Source organism: Telopea speciosissima, chromosome 11, assembly GCF_018873765.1.
Source record: "Telopea speciosissima isolate NSW1024214 ecotype Mountain lineage chromosome 11, Tspe_v1, whole genome shotgun sequence".
NCBI lineage: Eukaryota > Viridiplantae > Streptophyta > Magnoliopsida > Proteales > Proteaceae > Telopea > Telopea speciosissima.
Window position 1 is genome coordinate 21,097,845 of NC_057926.1, and position 13,879 is coordinate 21,111,723.

Consider the following 13,879-nt stretch of genomic DNA (forward strand, 5'->3'; position numbering starts at 1 on the left):
TAATTTGGCATAGCTACCACAAGTCAAAACCATGGTGAGGGCATTCTAAGAGGAGGTCCTTAAATCTCTCCATGAACTTAGAGAAGGACTCATGCGATTTTTGCTTGAACTGGAGGATGTCACTCTTAAGCTTATTAGTCTTGTGAAGAGGGAAGAATTTTCTTAAGAAGACAATGGTGAACTCATCCCATGTGAAAATGGAATTAGTGGGCAGTCCATAGAGCCACTTCTTGGCCTGGTCTTTCAGAGCAAAGGGTATAAACTTAAGCCTAACTGCATCATCAGTCAAATTTTGGACCTTAATTAGAACAAAGACCTCCTCAAATTCCCTAAGGAAGAGATATGCATCTTCATTGGTCATCCCATGGAAGTGGGATAGCATGCTAATGAAGTTGGTCTTGATTTCATAATTGTTCCTGTAATAGGTGGTAAGTTGATGCAAGAAGGCTGTGCAGCCCTAGTAGGGTAAAACCTATCCTTAAGAATCTTGGGTTGTTGGTCACCCATGGTCAAAGGTGGGGTTAAGGGTAGTGACGGTTTTTTTAGAAGGTGTTCTAATTAGACAATTAGATGAATCACGAGTCCACACTTTAGCCACCTAAACAGATATGAGGTCTCTTTTAGAAAAATTAAAGAAAAATAAAAGACTTAAGAAAAACTACTAAAAATAAGAGGGAGCCCAAGGTAGATAGTGCATCTATCCCTCAAAAAATGAAACAATGGTTCAAAAGCTGTAAGGATGCCCTATAGGTTGACAGCAAGGGGACCCGTATAGTTTTCTATAGCCACCTACGGACGACTCCAAATGGATTTTGATGTAGAGTGGAGGTCTACTATACGTTTATGTATCCAACGCTCTCACTATGTCGCTTCCTGTTATCAAGAGTGGTCACCTCCAAAGATAAGTCACATGCCAATCCACCCAACCAAGTCAAGATGTAGCATTATAGGTAACTTAATCCTATGAGGGACACCAAAAGATGGAGGGTTGAAGCATATGAAGGACTTTAGATTGGGCACATACTATTTGAAATAGAAGAGAAACAAGAAGAGGTTTTCAAAAACTGATTTTTTTTTTTTTCAGAAAAAGAAGAGAAAACAATAAACTAAAACACTTCGAACTACTTAAAAATCAGATAAATAAAATGGACAATAATCTCCCTGGCAACGGCACTAAAAACTTGTTTGAGTTAAAATAAAACCGCAAGCGTACGGGTCAATCGTAGCTACGGGTCGAACACGAGGAGATATACGCCACTCTATTTAACTAACTTAAAAATAATGCAAAGTGAACCAAAATTAGTTAAAGCACTAAATTAAACTAACGGATCCTAACTCACAAGCATCTAAACTATCAACTACCGTAAATTAGAAGGAATAAAGGAATAAAAGAAACCTATCAAATTAATGTAAATTGGAAGTAATAAAAACGTAGCCACACATTCACATCCACATAATCAAAATAACCACATAAAAGAAAAATAAAAGAAATAGTGGAAGAAGAAGAAGATAGAGAATGATATAGAGGAGAGGGAGTGATGAGCACATTTATGTGTGAAATCTTAGGGCATAAAGCATATATTTTATCACATTGGACAGAGTTACTCGGTGATTTCTTGTGCTTTTTAGATTTTAGGTGAATTCTTGTGAAAATGGAGGAGTTGATGCTAAGAAAATGTTTTTAAGCTATTTAGAGGTGTAAATTGCTTGGATGCATAACCCTTCGAGCCAGCTTCGCAACGGTTCAAACGGCACTTGGTTTTGGGTGATTTTTTACAAGGAACACAATGGTGAGGCCTATATAAGCACCCCATGATCCACGTTTTTTGAAGGACAGAATGGGTATTTTATTTATTCTTGTCCTAATCATCACCCTTACTCTCTCTCTCCTCCAACTTCTCAAGGGCACTTCTGGAATTCTACTTGGGATAGATTTATATTTTCTCATCTATGGAAGGTTGAAAAGTCAAAGATGCTTTGATCTTATTGCTTGGAGAAGATATCTACAGAGAAAAGGAAGCACAAGTTAGAATTAGGAACTTACTTTTCTAGAAATAGAAAGTCTATGTAACTAATATTCTCTTCTCTCCCTCTTTCTATTTTTTCTTTTTTTCTTAGAAGTCAAGCTTTGTAAAGGAGGAAGGAGAAGCGAATCTTTTCTCAATTTTTGATTCCCTTCTCACACTCTCTCTCCTCTCCATGATTTTTAGAGGAAGAGAAGCCTCCAAAATCGTGGGGGCCTCTCTCCCTCTTCTCTCTTCTCCCTTCTTCTCTCCTTCCCCCTAAATACCCCCTTCTCCTCTTACTTGTAACAAGTTAGTTTTTGAATTAAATTTTTAGTGAAATTTTCTCTTCTTCTCCTATTTTTGGCTTTAGTTCTTAGTTTGATTTCATGAATTAGTTCTTTCTAGTTCTTAATTTTGCTTTCATAAGATTAGTTAATGGTTGTGATAGGATTAGTTTATGATTTAATGTCTTCAATATGGCTATAATAGTTTTAGTTTTAAGCTTTCTAGTCTAAGCTCCTATGTTGATGACAAGACTTGGAGATTTAGAAGAGGAAGCCATGGTAAATTCATGCAAGTATTCATTCAAACTTCTTCAATTAATCCGGTTCAAGCACATCTAGGTTTGCATTCTCGAAACTCTCAATCTCATTCTCCCCTCTCCTCTATCTCATTCTCTCCTTCTCCTTCTTCTTCTCCCTCTATTTCTTTTATTTTTCTTATGTGGTTACTTTGTCTATGTGGTTATTTTATTTATGTGGATGTAGATGTATGGCTACATTTTTATTACTTTTAACCTACCTTAGTATAGGATTTTATTTTTAATTACTCCCAATTTACATTAGCTTGATAGGTTAGAAGTTTATGTGTTAGGACGCCAACTTAATCCCGTAGATGGGTAATTTGTTAGATGCTTGTGAGTTAGGATCCGTTAGTTTAATTATCATTAATTTAATAATTTAATTAATTTGGTTCATTTTACATTATTTTAAGATTAATTAAATAGAGTGGTGTATATCTCCTCGTGTTCGACCCGTAGCTATGATTGACCCGTACGCTTGCGGTTTTATTTTAACTCAAACAAGTTTTTGGTGCCATTACCAGGGAGATTATTGTCCATTTTATTTTTCTGATTTTTAAGTAGTTCGAAGTGTTTTAGTTTAATTATTTTCTCTTCTTTTTTTTGAAAAAAAAAATCAATTGTTTAAAACCTCTTCTTGTTTCGCTTCTGTTTCAAATACTGTGCACCCAATCTAAAGTCCTTCATATGCTTCAACCCTCCATCTTTTGGTGTCCCTCATAGGATTAAGTTACCTATGATGTAGCCCTCACAGGATTAAGTTACCTATGACTCTACATCTTGACTTTGTTGGGTGGATTGACATGTGACTTATCTTTGGAAGTGACCACTCTTGATTACAGGAAAGCGACATAGTGATAGCGTTGGAAACATAAACTTATAGTAGACCTCCACTCTACATCAGAATCCACATTGGAGTCGCACGTAGGTGGCTATAGAAGACTATACGGATTCCCTTGCTGTCAACCTATATGGCATCCTTACAGCTTTTGAACTATTGTTTCGCTTTTTGAGGGATAGATGCACTATCTACCTTAGACTCCCTCTTATTTCTAGTACTTTTTTTTTTAGTCTTTTATTTTTCTTTAATTTTTCTAAAGGAGACTTCATATCTGTTTAAGTGGCTAAAGTGTGGACTCATGATTCATCTAATCATCTTATTAGAATACGACCTTCTCCACTACCCTTAACCCCACCTTTGACCATGGGTGACCAACAACCCAAGACTCTTAAGGATAGGTTCTACCCTACTAAGGCTGCACAGCCTTCTTGCATCAACTTACCACCTGTTACAGGAAACAATTATGAACTCAAGACCAACTTCATTAGCATGCTACCCCACTTCCATGGGATGGCCAATGAAGATGCATATCTCTTCCTTAGGGAATTTGAGGAGGTCTGTGTTTTAATTGAGGTCCAGAATTTGACTGATGATGCAGTTAGGCTCCGGTTTATACCCTTTGCCCTAAAAGACCAGGCCAAGAAATGGTTCTATGGACTGCCTACTAATTCTATTTCCACATGGGATGAGTTCACCATTGCCTTCTTGAGAAAAATTTTTCCTCTTCACAAGACCAATAAACTCAAGAGTGACATACTCCAGTTTAGGCAGAAACTACTTGAGTCCTTTTCTAAATTCATGGAAAGATTCAAGGACCTCCTTTTAGAATGCCCTCACCATGGTTTTGACTTGTGGCAGCTATGCCAAATTATTTATGAGGGCATTGACTTTCAGACCTAGCAGCTTTTAGAGTTCATGTGTCCTACAGGCTTTACCTCTTTTTTTAATGATAATGATGCCTGGACATTCTTGACCAATTTGGCTGAAAAGACTAGGGAGTGGGAATCTTCCCAAGAGGCTGAAAAAATCACAAAAGGGTATCTCATTGAGGGTGTGCCAGCCAAAGAGGCTAAACTTGACAGCCTCATCAAAAGGTTGGAGTCCATAATCCCTAAAGAGCCTATGCCAGTTCACCAGGTCAACCATGTGTTAATACGCAGTTGGTGCCATATACCTGGACATCTTTTGGAGGAATGCTCCAACACCTTTGTGGGTAAGTCCAACACTGAGAAAGTAAGTGTTCTCTACCAAAATAACCCATATAGCAATACTTACAATCCAGGATGGAGAAATTATCCCAATTTCTCCTAAAATCAAGGGAACCAAACAAGCCCATCCAATTTTAACCATCAAGGCCAACTTGGTGTCCAAAGGCCCAACTTTGCATCACAAAACCAAGGGATGTCTCCTAACCCCTTTTCCCCTCGTCTTCATTTAGGACCCACTATGAATTCTGCTAGGCCTCCTCTCATTGCCCCTTATCAGCAGCCCCCAGGGTTTACCAATGCAGGAGAGGCAACAAGAATAATTGAGCTAGAGAAAAATATGGCCCTTCTCATGACAAGCCATAATAATATGGAAAAATAACTCACCCAACTTATCACAATCTTGCATGAGAGGAAAATAGAAAAATTACCTAGCCAACCTGAGCTAAATCCTAGGCATTAGGTTCATATTTAGCAAGGTACCCAAGCTCCTCCACTCAATGCTGTACCAGGCCAACAGCTTCAAGGGCCCTCCAGCCAGGTTAATGTTGTATATGTTTTAAGGAGTGGTCATGAGTATCAATAGGTTAGTACACCACAGTCTTTACCATCTTATACTCCTGTTGATTCTCCCCCTTCTGATGAAGCCATTGAAGTGCCTACGGTTCCTGGTTCGTCTGATGAACCTGAAGAGATTCCAGATGATTTGGTTGAGAAAACTAAAGACGATTCTATTGAGGAAGTTAAAAAGACCAACCCTGAAAGAATTTATACCCCACCTGCCCCTTTCCCAAATAAGTTGGTTAGCAAGAAGTCTCCTTCTGTGGAGAAGATATTGGATGTGTTCAAACAAGTTCAGGTAAATATTCCCTTGTTAAATGCCATTGCCCAAATCCCCGTTTATGCTAAAGTCCTCAAAGACTTATGCACCCAAAAGCTGACCATCAATGTGCCCAAAAAGACATTCTTGGTTGCTAGTACACCACAGTCTTTACCATCTTATACTCCTGTTGATTCTCCCCCTTCTGATGAGGCCATTGAAGTGCCTTCGGTTCCTAGTTCGTCTGATGAACCTGAAGAGATTCTAGATGATTTGGTTGAGAAAATCAAAGATGATTCTTTTGAGGAAGTTAAAAAGACCAACCCTAAAAGAATTTATACCCCACTTGCCACTTTCTCAAATAAGTTGGTTAGCAAGAAGTCTCCTTCTATGGAGAAGATATTGGATATGTTCAAACAGGTTCAGGTGAATATCCCCTTGTTGGATGTCATTGCCTAAATCTTTGCTTATGCTAAAGTCCTCAAAGACTTATGCACCCAAAAGTGGACCATGAATGTTTCCAAAAAGGCATTCTTGGTTGCTAACATTGGTTCCTCATCTCACAGCCAGTAGCAGCCAAGCATAAGGATCCTGGAAGCCCTACCATCTCTTGCACTATAGGCAATACCACTATTGATCATGCCTTATTGGGCCTTGGTGCAAGTGTCAACATCTTACCCTTTCATGTCTACCAACAATTGGGATTAGGAGAGCTGAAACCGATAAAAATTACTTTTCAACTTGCAGATCGGTCGATTCAAGTTCCTAAGGGGATGATTGAGGATGTCCTGTTGAAGGTGGGAGAATTTATTTTTCATATGGATTTTATTGTTTTAGATACCCAACCTACTGTCAACTTCAAAGACCAAATCCCAATCATATTGGGTAGGCCATTCCTAGCTACTAGCTACTAGTAATGCTTTACTCAATTACAGGAATGGTCTCATGAAATTATCTTTTGGCAATACTTCTGTTGACTTCAATGTGTTTAGGTTGGGCAAGCAGCCTGATATGGATGAAAATGTGCATATGCTTCAAGGATTTTTCGATGATGTTGACACTTTCTTTGAGATTGATTTTGATTCGGGATTTCTGGAATGTATGCAGGAATTGGAAGGTGTTGATGATACCAACTTATCTGAAGTCTGGAGCATCCAACCACCATTACAGCCTTTTGGACCCTTATCCACCTCCATTCCCAAACCCTCTATTATTGAGCCCCCCACATTAGAGTTGAAGGCATTGCCCTCCATCCTCAAGTATGCTTTCCTAGGGCCAGATCATACTCTCCCTATTATTATTGCTTCTAATTTGACTTCTATACAGGAAGAAGAGTTGATCAAGCTTCTAAAGGACCATAAGCAATCCCAAGGATGGACCATGTCTGACATCAAAGGTATTAGCCCCTCCATTGTTCAACATCATATTCATCTGATGGAGAGTTCCAAACCTTCTAGGGAACCCCAAAGGAGGGCTAATCCTTTCATGAAAGAGGCAATCAAGAAAGAGATCCTAAAATGCTTGGATCATGGAATAATTTATCCTATTTCTAATAGCCAATGGGTGAGTCCTATGCAGGTTGTGCCGGAGAAAGGAGGAGTCACTGTAGTTGAGAATGCCAATAATGAGTTGATTCTAACCCATATCCAAACGGGGGTGGAGAGTGTGCATTGACTATAGGAAATTGAATGCGGCAACTTGGAAGGAACACTTTCCCTTGCCTTTTATTGATCAAATGTTAGAAAGACTAGTTGGCCATGAATATTATTATTTTCTTGATTGTTATGCAGGCTACAACCAAATCCTTATTGCTTTAGAAGACCAACACAAGACCACTTTCACATGCCCTTATGGAACATTTGCTTACCGACATATGTCTTTTGGGCTTTGCAATGCCCCTGCTACATTCCAAAGGTGCATGATGAGTATCTTTTCTGATATAGTAGAGCACTTCCTAGAGATGTTTATGGATGATTTTTCTATTCACGGCTTTACCTTCTCTAATTACTTACATCATCTTTCTTTGGTTCTTAAAAGATGCGTAGAAAAAAACTTAGTCTTGAATTGGGAGAAGTGCCATTTCATGGTGAAGCAAGGCCTAGTTCTTGGTCACATTGTGTCCAAAGAAGGGATCAAGGTTGATAGATCTAAGGTGGACCTCATTGTCAATTTACCACCACCCAAGAGTGTGAAGGACATTTGACCTTTTCTTGGCCATGCAGATTTTTATAGAAGGTTCATCAAGGACTTTAGCCAGATAGCTAGATCTCTCACCTCTCTTTTGGCAAAGGACTACCCATTTGATTTCTCTCCTGAGTGTCATGAGAGTTTTGAGCAATTGAAAAGAGCATTGACTTCAGCCCCCATTATTCAAGCTCCAAATTGGACAGTGCCATTTGAGCTTATGTGTGATGCCTCTGATTTTGCTATAGGGGTTGTTCTTAGGCAAAGAATCAATAAACTATCCCATGTGATTTATTATGAAAGTAGGACTATTAATGATGCACAGCTTAATTATACCACCACTAAGAAAGAATTTTTAGTTGTTGTGTTTGCTTTAGAGAAGTTTAGGCCCTACTTGGTTGGATCACATGTGATTGTTTATACTGACCATGCAACTATCAAATATCTTGTGCAGAAGAAAGATGCCAAAGCTCGCCTCATTAGGTGGGTCCTTTTGTTGCAAGAATTTGATCTAAAAATTAGGGATAAGAAATGGTGTGAAAATTTGGTTACAGACCACCTATCCCGGCTGCTTAATTCCTTGACTGTTGATTCTCCAGTCAATGAGAACTTTCCTGATGAGTATCTGATGGCAGTGTCTAGTGAACCTTGGTTTCTGACATTGTCAATTATCTGGTTACGGATGTGATACCTGCACATTGGTCCACCCAAGATAAGAATCGTTTCTTTTCACAAGTTAAATATTTCTTTTGGGATGATCCTTATCTTTTTAAGACTTGTCCGGATCAAATAATCCAGAGAAGTGTTCCTGATCATGAGCAACAATCTGTCTTATCTTTTTACCATGATCAGGCTTGTAGAGGCCACTTTGGGCCCAATAAGACTGCGGCCAAAGTTTTACAGTGTGGACTTTATTGGCCTAGTCTGTTTAAAGACGCTTTTACTTATTGCAAGGCATGCCCTTCATGCCAATCTTTAGGGTGTCTCACCAGGAGGAATATGATGCCCCTCAACTCAATTCTGGTGGTTAAGGTGTTTGATGTATGGGGTATTGATTTCATAGGGCCTTTCCCTAACTCTTTTGGTAACCTGTACATATTACTTACTGTGGACTATGTATCCAAATGGATTGAGGCTATTGCTTGTAAGACCAATGACCACAAGGTGGTTGTGAAATTTTTAAAGGAGAACATCCTCTCCCATTTTAGTACTCCCTGTGCAATCATTAGTGACCGGGGCAAGCATTTTTGTAATCGACCTTTTGAGGCCTTTATGAGAAAATATGGTGTCATCCATAAGTTGGCCACACCCTACCATCCCCAGACTAGTGTCCAGGTTGATGTTTCAAATCGACAGATAAAATAAATTCTTGAGAAAACCATCAACCTGAACCGCAAGGATTGGTCTAATCAGTTGGTAGATGCTTTGTGGACCCATAGGACAGCCTTTAAGACCGATCTTGGTCAATCTCCATACCATCTGGTGTATGGAAAGGCATGTCATTTACCTGTTGAGCTTGAGCACAAGGCCTTTTGGGCTATCAAGAAGCTTAACTTTGACCTACCTACTGCAGGTGCCCATAGGAAACTCCAACTATCTGAGTTGGAAGAGTTTAGGAATGAGGCATATGAGAATGTCCGGATTTACAAAGCAAAAACCAAGGCTTTCCATGATAGGCACATTTTGAGAAAATATTTTGAGGTAGGCCAGAAAGTTTTGTTGTACAATTCTCACTTCCATATCTTTCCAGGTAAGCTGCGTTCTAGATGGGATGGCCCCTACATTGTTCAAAAAGTTTATCCTCATGGGGCTGTTGAGGTTGCCAATCCTAGTACAGGTGCTACTTTCAAGATCAATGGCCAAAGATTAAAGCCATACATTGAGATGCCCACTCCAGTGGTAGAAGAGGTCATGGATCTCCATGAGCCTCTATACCTTAAAGAATGACCTCCTGGTATATTTTTCCTCCCTTGTCCTTACTCTTTCTTTTCTGCATGCATTGAGGATATTGCATAAATTAAGTGTGGGGGGTGTGTTGGACTTTATTTGTGAATTTTATGAATTTTGATTGTGGCGGTAGTTTGGTTATATGCATAAGTCTCTTTGATTGCGAAGTGAGAGAGAGACGAAATTAAGTGTCTTAGCATGCGAAATAATAAAAAATCCCATTTCAAGGACGGTAAGTGGTGTGCATCCGATGATGGGGATTGAGTTGAAAAATATGAGCATTACTTCATTTGATGGTTAGATTCCTCTATGTGTTTATGGACCCTTTGATCTTTTGGCTAGTAGTTAAGACCAATTTGTTTATGGCAAGGCAAGGCATGAAAGTGAATAAAAAAAAAAAAAAAGAGAAACAGAAACAGAAAGAAAAGTGGAATTCCTTGCGACTAGACAGGACACTGTGCCTCATGAAGCAGGGTGACTTGATCAAAATTCCTTGGAAAGAAACTCAACTCAAAAAAAAAAAAAAAAAAAAACTCTTGCATCAATGTCTCAATGTCTTATGGATATATACAAAAAGCGAAGCTACCAAGTATTTGGGTGTCTGGTGTATGCTCCACCATGTCATTCAGAGAATAGTAGTGGAGTAAAAATAGAGTTTGTGGTTGAAAAAAAAAAAAAGAAGAAGCTTCTGCCTTAATGCCTGAAAAGAATGTATGGTAAAAAATACTCAATGCCTAAGTCTTTGGTTCCATTGATGCTCTGAGTGGTTTACTTGAAGGTGAGTAGTGTTCAAAAGATAAGAGGAGATCCCTTAATCTTGATATATGCTAGTTGCTTGAATTGATGTGGGGTGATAAAATTCAAGTGTGGGGGAATCTTTGGCTCCTTAATCTTTAGCTGAGTATTTCTTTGAGATTGTGTGCACTATCTTACTTATGCCATGAGAAAAAATTTACAGCATTCTTTTTGCTTTATTGAATTTTGGGTGTATATTCACTGCAAACATCCATGAGACACAACTCGTCCACTAGAGGTAACCTAGGTGTTTAAAGGCTTGTTGCACATGCTAAGTGCAATCGTGATTCCTACGAAAGTGAGTTAGTTTCTTTTTGCATTTTAGGTTAGTTTTATTTTGCTTTACTTGAGGACAAGTAGCGTTCAAGTGTGGGGGAATCTGATGAGCACATTCATGTGTGAAATCTTAGGGCATAAAGCATATATTTTACCACATTGGACTGAGTTACTCGGTGCTTTCTTGTGCTTTTCAGGTTTTATGTGAATTCTTATGAAAATAGAGAAGATGATGCTAAGGAAATGTTTTTAAGCTTTTTAGAGGTGTTAATGGCTTGGATGCGTAGCCCATCGAGTCAGCTTCGTAACGGTTCAAACGGCACTTGATTCCGAGTTGAAACAAAGAAGTTACGGCCGTTTTCGTAACGACGCGCGAAAATGGTCTGTAGGGGTTTATTTATAATTATTGACAGTCAGCCGGGGACAAAGTAAAGCGGAAGTTCGGATTTCAGGGGCTTTAGAGCATGTCTCAAAAGTTTTCCTGTACCCAAAAGATTCCATTTGGAAGGCTCTGGACAGTCCAACTTGGACGAAATTTGGGTCTATTCTGGGTGATTTTTCGCAAGGAACACAATGGTGAGGTCTATATAAGCACCCCATATTTCACGTTTTTTGAAGGACAGAATGGATATTTTATTTATTCTTGAAGAAATCCTAGTCATCACCCTTACTCTCTCTCTCCTCCAACTTCTCCAGGGCACTTCTAGAATTCTACTTGGGATAGATTTATATTTTCTTATCTATAGAAGGTTGAAAAGTCAAAGATGCTTTGATCTTATTGTTTGGAGAAGATAACTACAAAGAAAAAGAAGCACAAGTTAGAATTAGGAACTTACTTTTCTAGAAATAGAAAGCCTATGTAACTAATATTCTCTTCTCTCCCTCTTTCTATTTTTTCTTTTTTTCTTAGAAGTCAAGCTTTGTAAAGGAGGAAGGAGAAGAGAATCTTTTCTAAATTTTTGATTCCCTTCTCACACTCTCTCTCCTCACCACGATTTTTAGAGGAAGAGAAGCCTCCAAAATCGTGGAGGCCTCTCTCCCTCTTCTCTTCTTCTCCTATTTTTGGCTTTAGTTCTTAGTTTGATTTCATGAATTAGTTCTTTCTAGTTCTTAATTTTGCTTTCATAAGATTAGTTAATGGTTGTAATAGAATTAGTTTATGCTTTAATGTCTTCAATATGGTTGTAATAGTTTTAGTTTTAAGCTTTCTAGTTTAAGCTCCTATGTTGATGACAAGACTTGGAGATTTAGAAGAGGAAGCCATGGTAAGTTCATGCAAGTATTCATTCAAGCTTCTTCAATTAATCCAGTTCAAGCATATCTAGGTTCGCAGTCTCTAAACTCTCAATCTCATTCTCCCCTCTCCTCTATCTCATTCTCTCCTTCTCCTTCTTCTTCTCTCTCTATTTCTTTTATTTTTCTTATGTGGTTACTTTGTTTATGTGATTATTTTTTTTATGTGGATGTGGATGTATGGCTGTATTTTTATTACTTCCAACCTACGTTAGTATAGGATTTTATTTTTAATTATTCCCAATTTGCGTTAGTTTAATAAGTTAGATGTTTATGTGTTAAGACGCCAACTTAATCCCGTAGATGCGTAATTTGTTAGATGCTTGTGAGTTAGGATCCGTTAGTTTGATTACCATTAATTTAGTAATTTAATTAATTTGGTTCACTTTGCATTACTTTAAGATTAGTTAAATATAGTGGCGTATATCTCCTCGTGTTCGACCCGTAGCTACAATTGACCCGTACGCTTGCGGTTTTATTTTAACTCAAACAGGGAGAATGAGATTATGGGTTTAGAGAATGAGGTACCTTGATGTGCTTGAACCGGATTGAACTTGCTTGCATGAATACTTGAATAAACTTATCATGGCTTCCTCTTCTAAATCTCCAAGTCTTGTCTTCAACATAGGAACTTAGACTAGGAAGCTTTAAACTAGAACTATTACAACCATATTGAAGACATTAAAGCATGAATTAAACTTATTACAACCATTAAACTAGACTTATGAAATCAAACCTAAGAACTAGAAAGAACTAATCTTATGAAATCAAAACTAAAAACTAAAAAGAACTAATCTTATGAAATCAAAACTAAAAACTAGAAAGCCAAAAATCACAATTTAGAAGGAAAAGAAGAGAAGAAATTTCACTAAATGAATGAACAATTTTTACAAGAGAGGTAGGGGGTATTTATAGGGGAAGGGGAGAAGAAATAAGAGAAGAGAGGAGAGGGGGAGGAGCTCCACGATTTTGGAGCTCCTGTCCTTCTAAAAATCGTGGAGAGGAGAGAGAGTGTGAGAAGAAGATCCAAAAATAGGGAATATTCCCGTCTTCTTCCTCCTTTACAATGCCTTGGCTCCTAAGAAAAAGAAAAAAAATAGAAAGAGGGAGAGAAGAGAATATTGTTTACATAAGCCTTCTATTTCTAGAAAAGTAAATTTCTAATTTTAACTTGTGCTTCCTTTTCTTTGTAGATGTCTTCTCCAAGCAATAAAATCAAAGCATCTTTGATTTTTCAACCTTCCATAGATGAGAAAATATCTTTCAAAATAAATCTATCCCAAGTGAAATTCCAGGAATGCCCTTGAAAAGTTGGAGGAGAGAGAGAGAGTGATGATTAGGATTGTGATAACTAGGATTCCACTCAACCAAATAACAAAATCCCCAATGTTTCCTCTAAAAATCGTGGGGTATTAAATGCAGCCCAATAAAATCGTGGATAGTAGTGGGCCTTCAAAATTATGGAATCTAGTGGCAGTGTAGGTCCCTCCATGTGGGTAACAGTCCTTCTCTCTCTTTAAGAATGCAAAATTACCAAAATGGCCCTGTACTTGCAGTAGATCTTCACCATTGCTTAGAAATATCTTCTACAATGTCAAAAATGTCCTTGGGCAGTGGTAGAATGACTATGGGCTTGCACTACGGTTCCTTTCTGACCCATTATCCTTTCTTGGGCTGAAAAGAATAATCAACTATATGGTGGGCTAAACAAATGCGTACTTGCGTTTTGTCACGTCCAACTTCTTCCAAATTTAGTCTTCTTTACAGCCATGGAAAGAAAAATGATAACTTTACGTGTAACTTGGGACATATAGCTCCCGATAGTCCAGAATAGCCTAAAATAGCCCAAAACCTGAAAAGCACAAGAAAGCACCAAAGTAACTCTGTCTAATGTGGTAAAATGTATGCTATATGCCCTAAGATTTCACACAT

At 38.2% G+C, this 13,879-nt stretch overlaps 1 non-coding gene across 1 annotated transcript; it reads right to left on the reverse strand.

Annotated features, from left to right (window-relative positions):
* Positions 1 to 4,165: 4,165 nt before the first annotated feature.
* On the reverse strand, positions 4,166 to 4,272 carry LOC122646944. The gene has a single exon (XR_006330745.1). It is a non-coding gene; the product is annotated as a small nucleolar RNA R71 (small nucleolar RNA).
* Positions 4,273 to 13,879: the final 9,607 nt, after the last annotated feature.